The following is a 16,747-nucleotide window of genomic DNA, read 5'->3' as shown; positions in this document are numbered from 1 at the left end:
CTTATCATCAGCACCTGGGAAAGTGTGAACGAGTACTAGTCAGTTGAAATCACTCTATCATTCTGATTGGGTTATAAGAGCAGATTGATTGCTATAAAAGGAGTGTAGTGCTTCCAATCATTGTGTTCTTGTTTGCAATGATTACCTCTAAAGAAAGATGTGTAGCCATCATCGCTTTGCATCAAAATGGCCTCACATGCAAGGAAATTGCTGCAAAGAATATTGCACCTGAAAGAACCATTTACCAGATCATCAAGAACTTCAAGGAGAGAGGTTCAACTGCAGTGAAGATGGCTTCAGGATGTCCCAGAGTGTCCAGCAAGCACCAGGACTGTCTCCTCCTCCTCTCCACCAGTGCAGAACTTGCTCAATATTGGCAGCAGGTTGGTGTGAGTTCATCTGCACGTACAATGAGGTGAAGAATTTTGGACAATGGCCTGGTGTCAAGAAGGGCAGCAAAGATGCCACTTCTCTCCAAGAAAAACATCAAGGAGGGACTACATCAGAAAAATCGATAGTCCGGAGAAGAAAAGTTGAACTCTACCATGAGTCCTGTGTCGTGCCAACAGTGAAGCATCCCGAGACCATCCATGTGTGAGGTCGCTTTTCATCCCAGGGAGTGGGCTCTCTCACAATTCTGCCCAAAAACACTGCCATGAATAAAGAATGGTATGTCCTGCAAGAGCAACTTCTCCCAACGATCCAGGAGCAATTTGGTGATGATCAGTGCAATTTCCAGCGTGTTGGAGCGCCATGTCACAAGGCAAGAGTAATAATGAAGTGGCTCAGAGATCATTACATTGACATTTTGGAACCATGGCCAGGCCACTCCCCGGATCTAAATCCCATAGAGAACCTGTGGCCAATCCTCAAAAGGCGAGTGGACAAGCAGAAGCCCAAAAATTGTGATCAACTCCGAGCAGTAATAAAGAAAGCTGATATCCAGCATGCCAGAGTGGATTGAAGAGGTTATGAAGAACAAGGTCAACACTGTAAATATTGACTCTTTGCATATATTGAATGTTTTTGCCAATAAAAGCCTTTAAAACTTATGAAATGCTTATCATTGTTTTCCAGTATACCATAGAAACATGTGAAAATATAATCTACAAATAATGAAGCAGCAAACTTTGTCACTGCCAATACTTTTGGCCGCGGCTGTACAGTATACTGCCTATTATTGTATAAAAATATCATGTAAAATAGCATGATAAACATGTCCAACAGCAGTATGCTACATTTTCATTACTTAACTTCAATACATTGTATGTTTAATTCAATGAGTGAAGTTATCATTTTGGGAATGTAGCATTATTTAGCATTTTTAATATTATGTAAAAAATAACTTTTGGCTGATCTCACTAGCAACAACCCAGAACATCCTAGCAACTGATCAAATAGTGTTTTAGGAAAGACGTGTTAAAGTTCCCGGTTGATATTATTCCTGGTCCATCCGTCACACCTGACATGGAAAGTCAAGTTGAGATCACTGCATTTTTGCATAGAGTATTCCATGCATGCATGGTTGTACTGCACATTTTGATAAATGTATTCATACAGAAAACTCACATACTGTGCAGAATATACATAATGCATACTTCAAAAATAGGACAATTAGTGTGTTCACATGCTGTTGTGAATATTCTGTTTAGCATTGGCAGACGCTAGGTTAACAGCTTCCAATTGGGCCAGCAGAGGGTGTGTTTGTTCATGAAATCATTCACCCTGCTTATGGTGTACACTTTATGTGATCACTTCCTGGGGGATCAATTTAGCTTGTAACGTTTTAGTGCTAGTTAATATAGCCAGTATATATTATCTCTTCCTCTCTAACTTTCCTGCTTGTCACTTCTCCTCAAGATATACACACAAATGAATAGGTGTTTAATAGGTGTGTTTAGTTTGTCCTTATTCAGACCAATGTGTTCTGTACTGCGTGCTCAGTTGCTAAGGAAACAAGGATGAAGAGCCTGAATACATGATTGTGTTAAGCATTAGAGGGTGCATATGAGGCCCTGGATGTGTCTCTTTGATCAGCCAAATGAAAGTGCATGCACTAAAACATCAGATTTGTGTTGGCCAGCTCACTCGGTGAAATTCAGTCACACTTTTTCCAGTAATAACGCTTGTCAAAAAATAATTTTCTGCTCTGTCCATTATGTCAAACTACATTAATGGTAAACATGCATGCTCAAACATACACAAATATTCTGCGTCTGTGACAGTTACAGTCAGCGTTAATTAGGCCTATTAAATGCTCACAACCTCAGTAACCCCCTTCCTTGGCAACAATGTATTTCCGATGAAATACAGCTTTGAATGTAGCTCATCCAAACAGATTTTAAAGCTGTTTAATGGTGACACATTTCTGTTTGTGTCTCTAGAGGACAGAGAGGAGTCTGCCGCTCCTGAGGGTCTGATGTACTACCAGCAGGAGTCCCACCTGTGTCAGCAGATGAAGATGGCCACAGTCTCTCACACTCACAGCACACAGGAGTTCCCCACATGCTCAACACACACCAGCACAGGTAACGTCCTCTCATTTGTTAGTGTGAATATGAAATTACACTTGACACTGTTCATGAATAATGGTGAAGCTTCTTCGAGTGATACAAGCTAAAGAAGTTAAGCTTCAGTCATGATAGCCTTATGATAAAATACCTAACTGCCCTACAAGCTACTTCCAAAAAGTTGCAAGCTACATAGAAATTGCTTAAGAGGATGGATAAATATAAAATGTATATGCAGTATATTTTAGGCTGTAGGGCTGGGTATTTTATTGTAAACCGATTTATAATGTTTAGATTAATATACAGGTCCTTCTCAAAAAATTAGCATATTGTGATAAAGTTCATTATTTTCCATAATGTAATGATAAAAATTAAACTTTCATATATTTTAGATTCATGGCACACCAACTGAAATATTTCAGGTCTTTTATTGTTTTAATACTGATGATTTTGGCATACAGCTCATGAAAACCCAAAATTCCTATCTCAAAAATGTAGCATATCATGAAAAGGGTCTCTAAACGAGCTATTAACCTAATCATCTGAATCAACTAATTAACGCTAAACACCTGCAAAAGATTCCTGAGGCTTTTAAAAACTCCCAGCCTGTGTCATTACTCAAAACCGCAATCATGGGTAAGACTGCCGACCTGACTGCTGTCCAAAAGGCCATCATTGACACCCTCAAGCAAGAGGGTAAGACACAGAAAGAAATTTCTGAACAAATAGGCTGTTCCCAGAGTGCTGTATCAAGGCACCTCAGTGGGAAGTCTGTGGAAAGGAAAAAGTGTGGCAAAAAACGCTGCGCAACGAGAAGAGGTGACCGGACCCTGAGGAAGATTGTGGAGAAGGACCGATTCCAGAGTCTGGAGTAGAAACATTCAGAGCCACCGTGCACAGGCGTGTGCAGGAAATGGGCTACAGGTGCCGCATTCCCCAGGTCAAGCCACTTTTGAACCAGAAACAGCGGCAGAAGCGCCTGACCTGGGCTACAGAGAAGCAGCACTGGACTGTTGCTCAGTGGTCCAAAGTACTTTTTTCGGATGAAAGCAAATTTTGCATGTCATTCAGTAATCAAGGTGCCAGAGTCTGGAGGAAGACTGGGGAGAAGGAAATGCCAAAATGCTTGAAGTCCAGTGTCAAGTACCCACAGTCAGTGATGGTCTGGGGTGCCATGTCAGCTGCTGGTGTTGGTCCACTGTGTTTTATCAAGGGCAGGGTCAATGCAGCTAGCTATCAGGAGATTTTGGATCACTTCATGCTTCCATCTGCTGAAAAGCTTTATGGAGATGAAGATTTCATTTTTCAGCACGACCTGGCACCTGCTCACAGTGCCAAAACCACTGGTAAATGGTTTACTGACCATGGTATTACTGTGCTCAATTGGCCTGCCAACTCTCCTGACCTGAACCCCATAGAGAATCTGTGGGATATTGTGAAGAGAAAGTTGAGAGACGTAAGACCCAACACTCTGGATGAGCTTAAGGCCGCTATCGAAGCATCCTGGGCCTCCATAACACCTCAGCAGTGCCACAGGCTGATTACCTCCATGCCACGCCGCATTGAAGCAGTCATTTCTGCAAAAGGATTCCCGACCAAGTATTGAGTGCATAACTGAACATAATTATTTGAAGGTTGACTTTTTTTGTATTAAAAACACTTCTTTTATTGGTCGGATGAAATATGCAAATTTTTTGAGATAGGAATTTTGGGTTTTCATGAGCTGTATGCCAAAATCATCAGTATTAAAACAATAAAAGACCTGAAATATTTCAGTTGGTGTGCAATGAATCTAAAATATATGACAGTTTAATTTTTATCATTACATTATGGAAAATAATGACCTTTATCACAATATGCTAATTTTTTGAGAAGGACCTGTATATTGAATTATCTTTATTTTGGGGGCCTTTCTCAGCAAATATTAATATGCGATTAATTGCAATTAATTTAATTAACAAATCTGCATCTCATGGAATTCTTTCAAATAACAATACATAGATTGACAGCCTTAATAATGCATTATTAATTTATTTACAAAAATAGTAATTCCTTAAAAATCAGAGCTCGGGAACAAGAGCAATATGAATCTGAATTAGGGATCACAGAATCAACCTTTTTGAACACAATTAGACACACCTGTTTGTTGTTTTTCACTATTTTCCATATTTTAGAATAATACACAGATCAGCCAAAACGTTAAAACCACCTGCTTAATATTGTTCAGGTCCCCCTCGTGCTGCTAAAACAGCGGCAACCCACATCTCCGAATAGCATTCTGAGATGATATTCTTCTCACCACAATTGTACAGAGTGATTATCTGAGTTAATGTAGACTTTGTCAGTTCTGACCATTCTGTGTTGATCCCTTTCATCAACAAGGTGTTTCCATCCACAGAACTGCCGCTCACTGGATGATTTTTGTTTTAGGTACAATATGTGTGTGAAAAGAGATCAGCAGTTCCAGAAATACTCAAACCAGCTTTTCTGGCACCAGCCATCATCCAGCCAATTGTGTGGCAGCAGTGCATAAAATCATGCAGATACAGGTCAGGAGCTTCAGTTAATATTCACATCAACCATCAGAATGGGGAAAACTGATCTCATTGATTTGGACTGTGGCATGATTGTTGGTGCCAGACGGGCTTGTTGGAGTATTTCTGTAACTGCTGATCTCCTTGGATTTCCACACATAACAGTCTCTAGAATTTACTCTGAATGGTGCTAAAAACAAGAAACATGCAGTGAGCGGCAGTTCCGTGGACAGAAACACCTTTTTGATGAAAGGGATCAACACAGAATGGTCAGACTGGTTTGAACTGACAAAGTCTCCTGTAACTCAGATAACCACTCTGAACAATTGTGGTGATAAGAATATTATCTCTGAATGCTATTTAAGAAACAGATGCATATTTAAGTCTTTTTTTTTACTATATAATACTAAATATATATTCACACAGCTCTCCTATGCACGTTCACAAGAGCAGGGGCGAAAATTTCATAAACATTTTGGGGGGGACAATAAACATAACAATTCTCAAATGCAATTTTTGAAGGGGACACCAAGGTTTTTTTTGTTGTTGCCCCGTTTGCATTTGTATTATTTTCTTAAACAATTATTTTAAGAATATATCATAATATTATTTACAATACACATATTTTAATGATATTTTAGGGGGGGGGGGGACAACCCTCAGATAGGGGGGGTCCTGACCCCCCCGCGATTTCCGCCTATGCACGGGTGCTTCTGTTTTTTTGCTAATTAGCAGATTTTGCTCCCTGCTGGGAAGGGAGGAGAAAGAAAAAAGGAGGGCTAAAGCAAAGGAAGAATAAATAAATCAAATTTGCACAATAGTTCAGTAGGTGGCAATGTGCTCGAATGAAGTGCTGTGTGAATTTAGATTTATAGTAAAAAAGGACTTAAATGTTCATCTGTTTCTCAGCCACACCTATCATATCGCTTCAGAAGACATGGATTAAACCATAAAAATACTGTTTTTCATGAAATCAAAGACAAAACCATTTTCAGAATTTCCTCTTGCTGTTACCCAAATTCTGTCAGTGTCTGTGCACTCTTTTGAAGAAGAGTTCACTAGTCAGTGCAGCTACCGCATTGGAAATATTTCTAGATTTGTTTTAACTGAAATAATTAGGCCATTGTTCATCACTCAGATGGGATGAGTGGACAGGACATGTTTCCCCAGTAACATTGTAACTAAACCTTTTAATACCACCTTAACTACAGTTGAGTGTTCTACCAGCATGTACTGTAGATCGCATGTTATGTATTCCTTGTATAACTTATTTGTTACGGGAGCTGTTTGGCTGTTATGTTTAATATATAAAAAATCTATTATTGTCTAAATATTAATTTTGCTCCAAAAAGACACACAAGAAATGTTTCACACAAGCTGATTCTCTGTCTTTATTTTATTTCTTGTTTCTCCAGACAGTGTAGACCTGTCAAAGCAGGGGGATGCCAGCCGTATCCGATCCCGGATTCCACCTAACATGCCCAAACTGGTCATCCCCTCCACAGTCACTAAATTCCCCCCGGAGATCACGGTCACACCCCCCACGCCCACCCTGCTCTCCCCGAAAGGCAGCATCTCTGAGGAGACCAAACAGAAACTCAAGGTGGGTGTTTTTTTACATCACTGATCCTGACATTTTGTTCACTGTAGTCAATTCACAAATTGATCAGAATGATTCTTGAGAACCAGTTTGAATTTGCATGATTATTCAAAATCCTGGAAAAGTCATGGACAAATCACTCATATTCAATGGTTGAATGGGGTGGGAACACTGCTTTAAAATAAAAGCCTCTTGGTTTGATATAAAATGCAAAGACAGTCGTACATTTTTAAGTGCAACAAAAGTGTCCAAATACTTCTTGGGGACACTATAGACAATCAGCGTCTCTGTGTCTGTTTCCCCCTTCAGAATGTGATCCTGTCCTCTCAGTCGGCAGCTAACGTGAAGAAAGACACTCTCGCTCAACCGGTTTTAGAGGTACAAGAGACGTCCAGTCAGGACTCCTCTCTGGAAAGTGAATCAGATGAGGAAGATGACTACATGGACATTTGAACTCTAAACATCTGCTCCAGAACTCTGAAGCAACCCAAGCTGAGCTCTGAAATCAACTTTTCTAATCGTGTAGCTGCAGCTGATCACTGACGGGGTCGTCTTCTACAGCGCGTTGTCTCCACTGTATGCACGTTTTTCAGCAAAAGGGCTTTTTCCCTATCCTGGCACTTTTGTCCTCTTAGTGTTTTTGCTTCTCTTCTGCTAAGCATGGACAGAGTTTACATGTTGTTCAATTGTTCTTCATTGTGTAAGATCCTGCAAAGTGCCATTTTTGCTCCAGCGGTTGCGAACATGACGTAAAGCTATTTTGCGGCGAATTCAAAATTCTCTACTGATACAGGAAAGTGTAATATGGACAATTTGTTTAATACTGAGTTTTTTGGGCATTAAACTCACAGAACATCAAAACGTTGTTTACAGATTTAACAGGAAGTCAATTTTGCAGCTGTGTAAAATAAAAATGTTTCATATCTCTACCAGCTTTCAGTGACATTGAAACCTAACATGGAATATTCCCCATAGGGATGTCAGGATGCAAACGTGACCGCTTTTTACCACCGTGTGGACTTTTATCTGTTTTTTTTCCTGTATATGAGTAAACTTGCGTGTGGTTTTTTTCTATTTCCAGAGCTGTGTTGCCTCCACATATAGCATGCATGGAGCATTGCAATTTGGTTGGTCATTCATGCTGTAGCGGTCAGATTTTTTCAAACGGAGTTCTGTATATTTAAGTGTATGATTCTTCACATCACCACAAATTTAGCAAAATTTCAAGATTACCATTTAGTTTTCGATTACCATCAATGGATTACTGAATCGGAAATCTGTTGTTTGTAAAAATGTCAAAGAACTGACTTTAGGACTCTTAGTTAAAGGGAAAGTTCACCCAAAAATAAACATTCTGTCATCCTTTACTCACCTTAATATTGTGTCAGAAATGAACTTTTCCATAAAGGGATAATAATTTCCCCCTGGATTTCATTTTCTTTTGCATCTTTTTCGTTTTCGTGTATATCTAGCCTTATGGTGCGTTCACATACAATGCGAACAACGCGAAATGCGGTGCGATTACATACAAATTCACGCTGGCTGTGCGAATGATGCTACTTGAACACGCGAAAATCACTTCAATCGCGTATTCGTGCGAGTTTACATTTTGCAACTCAAGCGAGAAATTCGCGAAAGCCTATCAGCATTGAGGTTGTCCAGTTGTCACTGACGTAGTAGCAGAAGAAATCTGGAAAAATGGATAAAAAATTGTTGTAGCTGTATGTGGGCAATTGGAATTGTATGACACAACATACATGTACAGAGACCGGATGAAAAAAGACATCGCTTGGAGGAAAGTGAGTGAGGAAGTTGGACTACTTGGTAAGTTCTGAAAATCTGCGCGTCTACTTGATTCCAGCTATTGTTTGTACTTTACTATGAACAAAGTCGTAGAAGCCCCTCCTTCTTTTCCTTATATGGAAGAGAAGGGGGGGATACTTGTGAGTTTGCGTTACTGACGCGTTACTAACGCGAGTTTAAACACACATTATAATCTAGCGGTAAAACTTCGAGCGAGCAATGCGAGGTCAACATTTTCTTTGCATTGTATGTGAACGCACCATTACAGTACAATATTAAAGGGACAGTTCACCCCAAAATTAAATGCACACAATGAAGATTTTTTAAAGAATATTTCAGCTCTGTTGGTCATAATGCATGTGAATGGTGACCAAAACTTTGAAGCCCCAAATCAGCACATAAAGCCAGCATAAAAGTAATCCATACCACTCCAGTGGTTTAATCTACTTTTTCTGAAGATCAAAGTCCTTTTAACTCAATTAAACTACCTGGCCAGTAGGTGGCAATATGCACAAAGAATGTAAGTGGGCAAAAACAAAAGAAGTTTAAAAATCTTTTTTTTTTTAAAAGAGAGAAAAAGACTAAAATATTGATCTGTTTCTCACCCATACCTATCATGTCGCTTCAGAAGGCATGGATTAAACGACTGGAGTGGATTATTTTTATGCTGCCATTATGTGCTTTTTGGAGCTTCAAAGTTCTGGCCACCATTCATTGTATCGACCTACAGAGTTGAAATATTCTAATACAAATATTTGTTTGTGTTCATCAGAAGAAAGGGAGTCATACACATCTGGAATTCATGAGGGTGAGTATATGATGAGAGAATTTTAATTTTTGGGTGAACTATCCCTTTAAGAACTAAAGCAGATGTTGTTGTTTTAAATCATAATTAAAACAGAAATTAAAAGCAAGGGCATTTTTGACCCTGTATTTGAAAATGTCAGGGTTATTTTTGTCACTTTTGTCCCATGGCTGACCCTGCATGAGGGTGAGTAAATTATGTTTTAATGTTTAGGTGAAATATCTCTTTAAACCACAAAGATTTCCTTTACAACTGTTGAAAGGAGGTATCTATTGTGTAACTTGATTTCATTTTTTCGTTTGTAGTTTTGCTGCGTTTTCATTCAGGCGTTTTAATAAGAATGTGACCCAAACAAGTACAGCACAACCAATTTATTTAGGAAAGAATAATGCTGACATTTCTGAACATTACAGTCATACTGTTTGCTGCTGCAGCAGATATACTGAAACCACATTTAAAATTTAAATATTTTTTTAAAATTTATTTACATTTTTTTTTATTTAATTTATTTTTATCTTGTAGGATGAAAAGGCCAAACAATGGTGCTGATCTATATCTTTGTTTTAATATCATCTACGTATGGTTAACCATAAAAGTGCCCAGACATTTGCTATATTGAGGTTATGTTATTAAATGGATATATTTTTACCCATTTTGTTTCGGTTTGGAGTAACGTTGCTTTACCTTTGAATCACATGAATACATCAAGAAATGTCCAGGCCATTTTCAGTCTAAAATGAAAAGAAAATACATCAATTATATTTTAAAAAGAAGCTTATTTTAGGAATGTTTTGTGTGTTGTGACATTATTTTCATGACAATTAAGAACACATTTCTTTTACCTTAATGCAAAGTGTCTTATTCCCGTTAATGGAACTGTACTGTACATAAGCCCACATCATGCTACTATTTCTTGTACAGATCAACAAATCATTGTATCAAGAATGTATTACAGTAACAAGTTATTTTCTGCATCTCTTGGGGAAAATGTGCTTAATTGTCTAAACAAATTGTCACAATGCAAAAAAAATCATATTGCTGTGTACAATTTCTTATTTCTTTGTTGTTTGCTTGTTTTGTTTTTCATTGTGAAATGTCTCCCATTTAGAGCTTGTCTGATCGGATCAATGAACAGAATAAAGAGTGTTTTGTATGGAGACGTCACTTGTGAGGGGTGCTGGTAGCGTTACCCCCACAGATCTGCTTTTGGAGGATGGGAATCATTAGCAGTTCTAATATAAAGAAAATGTAGATGGTAAAATATTTTTACTGAACGTTTTATACATGTAGATGGACTATTAGCTACCAGTATTTTTTGAGTGCAGAATTGTTTTATATATATAAAATATATATATATATATATATAAGAAGAAAAGACTTTGAAGAGAATCTTGTTTCGATGCAATGAGCAAGTCTGACCAAACTACCTGTACAAAGATAAAGAGATGTTTCTATTTTTCCTCTTGGTAAAATAATGTTTTGTTTAGTTGTTGCTTTTTGTATGCACTCTATGCTTATGTTATGACTGTAACATGACGGAGGAAGTGGATATATCCTCTGTCGAGATGTATTGGGGTATTACTGTGCTCAGGCTTTTTCTCTGAGAAGGTTGATTAATCTGAATTTCTGACTTGCTGCATTGATGACATCACAAAACCAAAAATACACTTAATGACCTTTTTACCTTGTTGTTTGGTGATGTTTGTGAGAGAGATTAAAGAGAGTTCTGTCAGCTGATTCATATGAATCACATGTATTAGTATTTGCTGAGAAAGTCCCAGAAATAAAGGTAATTTAATACATGATACAAATCATTTAAAAATAAACATTAAAATATATAGGGCCTGAAATAAATATATTTCAAATTGAAATATTTTGCATTGTTGTTGCAGATGAATATAGCATTTATTAGACAAAACAAAAAGTGGCTTTAGAAGTCAATATTTATTTTATTCCCATATCATTGAACATAAGCCTACAGCTGACATCAATCCAGTTTGCTCTTGAGGTTGTCCTTCTGTCCTGTTTTCACCGGATTCATTCTTGCTTTCCGTTTGCTATATTTAATTGTCGGTCTATGTACTTGTGCCTCAGATGGACTCTTGGAGAGCATCTCACTGGATTATAGCATCATAAACGCTGTGCATTTAGCATGTGGGGTCAGTTTATTTACTTATTGTATTTTTTTCTCACCAATTTGGAATGCCGCGTAGTGACTCAATCGGGGAGGCGGAGGACTAATCTCAGTTGCCTCCTCGTCTGAGACATCAATCTGCGCATCTTATCACGTGGCTTGCTGAGCGCAGTACCGCAGAGACATAGCGAGTGTGGAGGCTTCACGCTATTCACCAAGGCATCCACGCACAACTCGCCACGTGCCCCACCGAGAGCAAGAACCACACATTATAGCGACCACAAGGAGTTTACCCCATGTGACTCTACTCTCCCTAGCAACTGGGCCAATTTGGTTGCTTAGGAGACCTGGCTGGAGTCACTCAGCACGCTCCGTATTCGAACTCGCGACTCCAGGGGTGGTAGTCAGTGTCAATACTCACTGAGATACCTTGGCTGCCTGTGTCAATTTAAAAGCTGTCAGGGATGCGTCCTCTTTGACACAAGAAGCTATAAAATATGTGCTCTTTCTCTGTAGCTGCGTTGCTTATGAGGTTTGTTGAGGCGCACTGACTGCCCCCTGCTGATGTGGCCCATGAAAACACAGTTACATTGTTTGGAGAGTAGAAAAATATGTACTTTTATTACTGAATTTACATAGGGGTCAGGGAGCAAGATAATTTGCGTTAATTATTTTTATAAAAATTTGTTTTATATAATTTATCGCAGGAAATTAAAATGTTAAATCGATAGCCCTTCTAATTAGGGACAAGGATAGTCCCTCTTTGAATAAACTGAGCCTAAAGTGATAGTTACCTTAAATTATTTCACCTTTTACTCACCCTCATCTAATTCCAAACCGGACTTTCTTTCCTCTGTGGAACACAATATGAGATGTTTAGCAGAACATCCTAGCTGCTCTCTTCCATATAATAAAAGTGGATGGGGACTGTGGGCGGTCAAGCTCAAAAATAGCATATGAACACTGTTCATAAAATCATTCAATTAGTCCATATGATTTGCACCGTAAATATACTGTATAAACACTGTATTGTCCACATGCCGCTACCTCACACAGTCAAATTGTTAAAGATTTTATCAGGAAGCAGTCGTAGTCCACATGTGTCAAATGTGTCTACGGACTCGTGAACAGGCACAAACCGTGCAGTGGAGTGTACTTATAAAGGCTAACATTAGTGACCATGCACAAGACGTAACAGCACGTGGAAAAATGAGGTATATTCTTGCCTTAAGAGCTATGCAAGATTGATACTGTTTTCAGAGCTCGACACATAATGCCAGCCTGATCTCATGTCACTTATGTGAGCACTGCAAAGTTTTTGTAAAAGTTAACTGATGTGCTTCATTACACGTTTAGCTGCAGTTTTCAAGTGAAATGTCCAGCAGGGGGCGCCAAAACCGAGCAAAATGAGGTTGTAATCGGACAAGGTTTTTAAGCTGAATTTTAGATGGAGGTATTAATAAGCAAAATGTACCTCCTTGCCTACAAATGTACCCTAAACCTAATTAATAAATTAGATAAATGAGAGTTTTAACTCTTAAATATATAACTTACCCTCATCCAACATCTAACCCTGACCAATATTGTTTTAAAATGCATATTCAAAATAAAGAATACACACATTAACTGAAGCAACCACGTAAGTTTGTGTTGCTTCTATGCCCCTTTCGCTTTCGTGCGTCTTTGGATGGACTCGAACCGCGGCCGCCAATCCCTGATCAGGTGAGCTAGGTAATAACATAATTGTGTTAATGTAGGTGGGTCTGTAATACAAGACTTAAAATTTTTTGTTTTTCAGCTGATGCGCTAAAGTAAAGGTGTTTTGATCTCATGACATAGCAGGGGGTGCATACTAAAGTGAAAAGCCTATATAAAATCTAAATCAGCAATTGTACTTGTGATTTGTGACAGTGATTAAAACCACAAAGTTGTTGTAATGCCTCCTAGGGTTCATTTAACCAGGAAACTGCAGCAAAACGTAAAAAGCTGCACGTACAAGTCAGTTTGCAAAAATGTATATAGAGCAACGTTCACTCTATGAGACCAGGCTGCATAATGCAATGCAAACGCATTGCTGCAAGGATTGCTGTAGCAGACATCAGTGAAAACTGTCATTGATGGTTAGTTTTCTCGATCAGGTCCAGTACTGCAATGCGGAGCAACAGTTAGAAGAGAATTCTGCAGAGTTAATTTAAAATTAGACAAACTGTCAACATATGTATAGCTAGCTACCTGAACAATAACATTGTCAGTTTAATGAGACAGTCAATGAAATGTATCCGTATCACCCCATTGAGTAGGTGTGTTACCGCCTGTGGCAGGGCGGAGGGCAGGGCCAGGTCGTGATATTACACACCCAGCCATTAATCAGGCTAATCAAGCCTCTGAGAGGGATAAAGGCCGACCGGAGATGGCAGTCGCGATAGAGAGAGTTACGAGCAGCTGCCCGACACCTGTGTGTGTTTGTGTCTTTTTGGTTCAGTTTATTATTAAACTATTATTTGCCAAGCTCTCGCAATTGCATACTTGCAAAAAGTACTAGTACTAAAAAGGGCTCCAAAATACTAATAAAGAAATCGAAGATGTCATTGGAATGTGTGACTGGTCCTTTGATGTCAACATGTTTGTTCCGTTTTCACTCAGAGTTGCCACCCTTTTATACACCCATCTTTGCCGTATTATCGATGTCTTTAAAAAAAAAAAAAAAAATAAATAATAAATATATATATATATATATATATATATATATATATATATAAACGACCTTTTACATGATATTACTTGAATTCTTCTAAAAAATTCATCATTAAATACAACAACACCATAACCGGTGCATATTATGATCATGTATAGCATTAGCCTATGGCATTAGCGTCAGGAATTCAGAATGTGAACATGACAAATTACACATCGTTTGCTGCATGTATAATATTTCAAATGATCACTGAGAGGTTAAAACAACTTCTTTTACTGATCTCATGCATGTAGTCATTGATAACACATTTAAATGTTGCATTAGTTCATTTTTTTACATGTAGTTTGTTGACAGGACAGTGTGCGTCTCAAATGGAAATGCTTTTCTAAATGTCAGTCAAAGCAGAGTGGCTGTGTGTTAATGTTTGCAAACAGTATACCATTGCTTGACTGTCTCAACCCTCTTTCTAACTCTGAGCGAAAAACGACTTCGCCATCGGTGTATCAGAGCCTTTACAGTCTAGCCTCTATTTGGACTAAATATGGGAATTACCAATTCTATTTACGCAAAAGGAATATGTTCATGCACTCTTTCAACACTCTCTCTCCACATTTTGAGATTAGCTGCTGCTGAAATTAATGAAGGAATAGGTGCGAGTCTTCTTGTAATCCTTTTGGGTAGAAGACCACCCCGTCTCTTTTAGCCAGGCCATGTCAAATGGAGGGGCCGGGCCGGTGTGAAGCCCTCAGACTTGAGGAAGTCCATTAAGACCCATTAGCAGCTCCCAGAGGTTTCTTATTAGGTACTGCCAATGTGTCATTTACTCCCATTGTCAGGCACACTACGCTGAGGGTTTGTTTTCTTACATATGGGACCAAATGTGTGTCAGATCTTTTTAAGGGGATGTAGGGGTAGGAGGTGATCGTTTACCTCCTGTGTGTGTCGTTGCCTCCGCCCAATTAAATGGTTATGAGCCATAATGGACATTTGGACTTTCATCTAAATCAAGGCCAATCGATCAACATGTTGTTTTGGTAATTATATTATGTGCATTTAATGCATGCTGCAATGCACAGTTTAGATTTAATGCTGCAGGGAAATTTATCTTTGGTTTAGGTGAGCCAGCCAATCATTGAAGAGTATTTCTATTTAACATCTTTAAAATAATTGGTTAAAAGAGGTAAATCACTACCTACAGTATGTGCAAGGACATTTTAGGGATTTTAAACTAGGGCTGGGTATTGATATCAATTGGATATCAGATTGATTCGATTAAATCCTGAACAACAGGGCCCTACTATGCACGGGGGGAAAAAAACTAATTTAAGATTTGTTGGCTCAACAACTGTAACGTAACGTATTATGATGAATAGCTTCTACTCAGAAATGTGCATATTTATAAAATGGTGAGCTTTACTTAATTTCCGGTAATATGCACAACAAAAAATATCAATTTTAAGGTGAACTTGGAGAATTGCATTAAGTAAATGAATAATCTTGGGAGTTTACAAATCCAGAAAATTCAGATTTTTAAGTACTACCAACTCAAACAATCAAGTTCAGAACTGAGTTTGTGGGGAACATCCATAAGCCCCAGCACTTGAATAATTTAAGCATGTTTGTTCAAAAGGAACTTATGTGGGTATTTAATGAGTTGTTTATTAAGCTATATTTTCAGTATTATTTATGTTGTTTTACTGTAAAAAGCTGTTTTCGTGTAGAGTCACCATTAGGGTGTTTATTGTTCCATTAGTGGTCATCTTGAATCCCGTTCAGTTCATGTAACTATTCCTTGCGTGAGTAAATATGCATAACTTAAGTGCAACTTTATGTGTACTTCTTTGGGGAATCAAGTTTAATGCCTCACCTTAGTTATTATTTACTTTAAAGCCAAGTCATTTAAGTTGAAACAACTTGCTATTAGTTGCTAAATCTTATTGGTGTGGCACGTTTTTAAGTAAATTGAATAAACTGACACATTTTTGTATGTAACAAAGGATTTCAAGTTGTGCTGATATAAAATGACCATTTATGGTGCACAAATGCTACATATATATTTTAAGTAAATCCAACACAATTCTTTTTTCAGTGCAGTTTAACAGATAATCAACACAACCAAAAATGAAATGAAGTTTAAAGTAAACGATTCATTTTGGGTTCTCAGGATGGTTCAAGTGTGGATAACTTCATCGTTTCACAAGTAACTGGAAAATCAATATTTTAATAGAACGATTGATAATGATAATGAATAATAGTGTTGAAAACCACCTAAAATTATGGCTCCCGTGGACATGGAACATCTGGCAATATCAGGGAATTTTAAATTGGTGGTTTCCAGGATTGGAAAAGACATGAAAATGAATATATCTCAAAACATAGTGTTCCCACTATATGAAAACCTGAACGTATTAGGGAATTTTAAGTGATTTCCAAACCTGGAAAAGTGATCATAATGAACAGTATTTGAAAGTTATGGGCATTTCTTAATTGACTATATATTTTTCTAGGTATGGCCATCTCTAAAATATTTAATTGGCCAGAAATTGCTCTTTGTGTGTCCAATCTCTCAATGCAATTATTTGTTGAAATCCTGTATCACAGAATGTCTGGACAATTTGTGGAATTGTATTGCTTAAATGTGTGGGGACAATGATTTGGCCATTTAT

General features: G+C 38.0%; 1 pseudogene; it reads left to right on the top strand.

Annotated features, from left to right (window-relative positions):
• Positions 1-10,989, top strand: part of LOC127631270 (calcineurin-binding protein cabin-1-like) — a 95,427-nt pseudogene extending 84,438 nt beyond the window's left edge.
• The last annotated feature ends 5,758 nt before the right edge of the window (positions 10,990-16,747 follow it).

The sequence above is a fragment of the Xyrauchen texanus genome, chromosome 37, assembly GCF_025860055.1.
Source record: "Xyrauchen texanus isolate HMW12.3.18 chromosome 37, RBS_HiC_50CHRs, whole genome shotgun sequence".
NCBI lineage: Eukaryota > Metazoa > Chordata > Actinopteri > Cypriniformes > Catostomidae > Xyrauchen > Xyrauchen texanus.
This window is presented reverse-complemented; position numbering and strand designations above follow the sequence as displayed.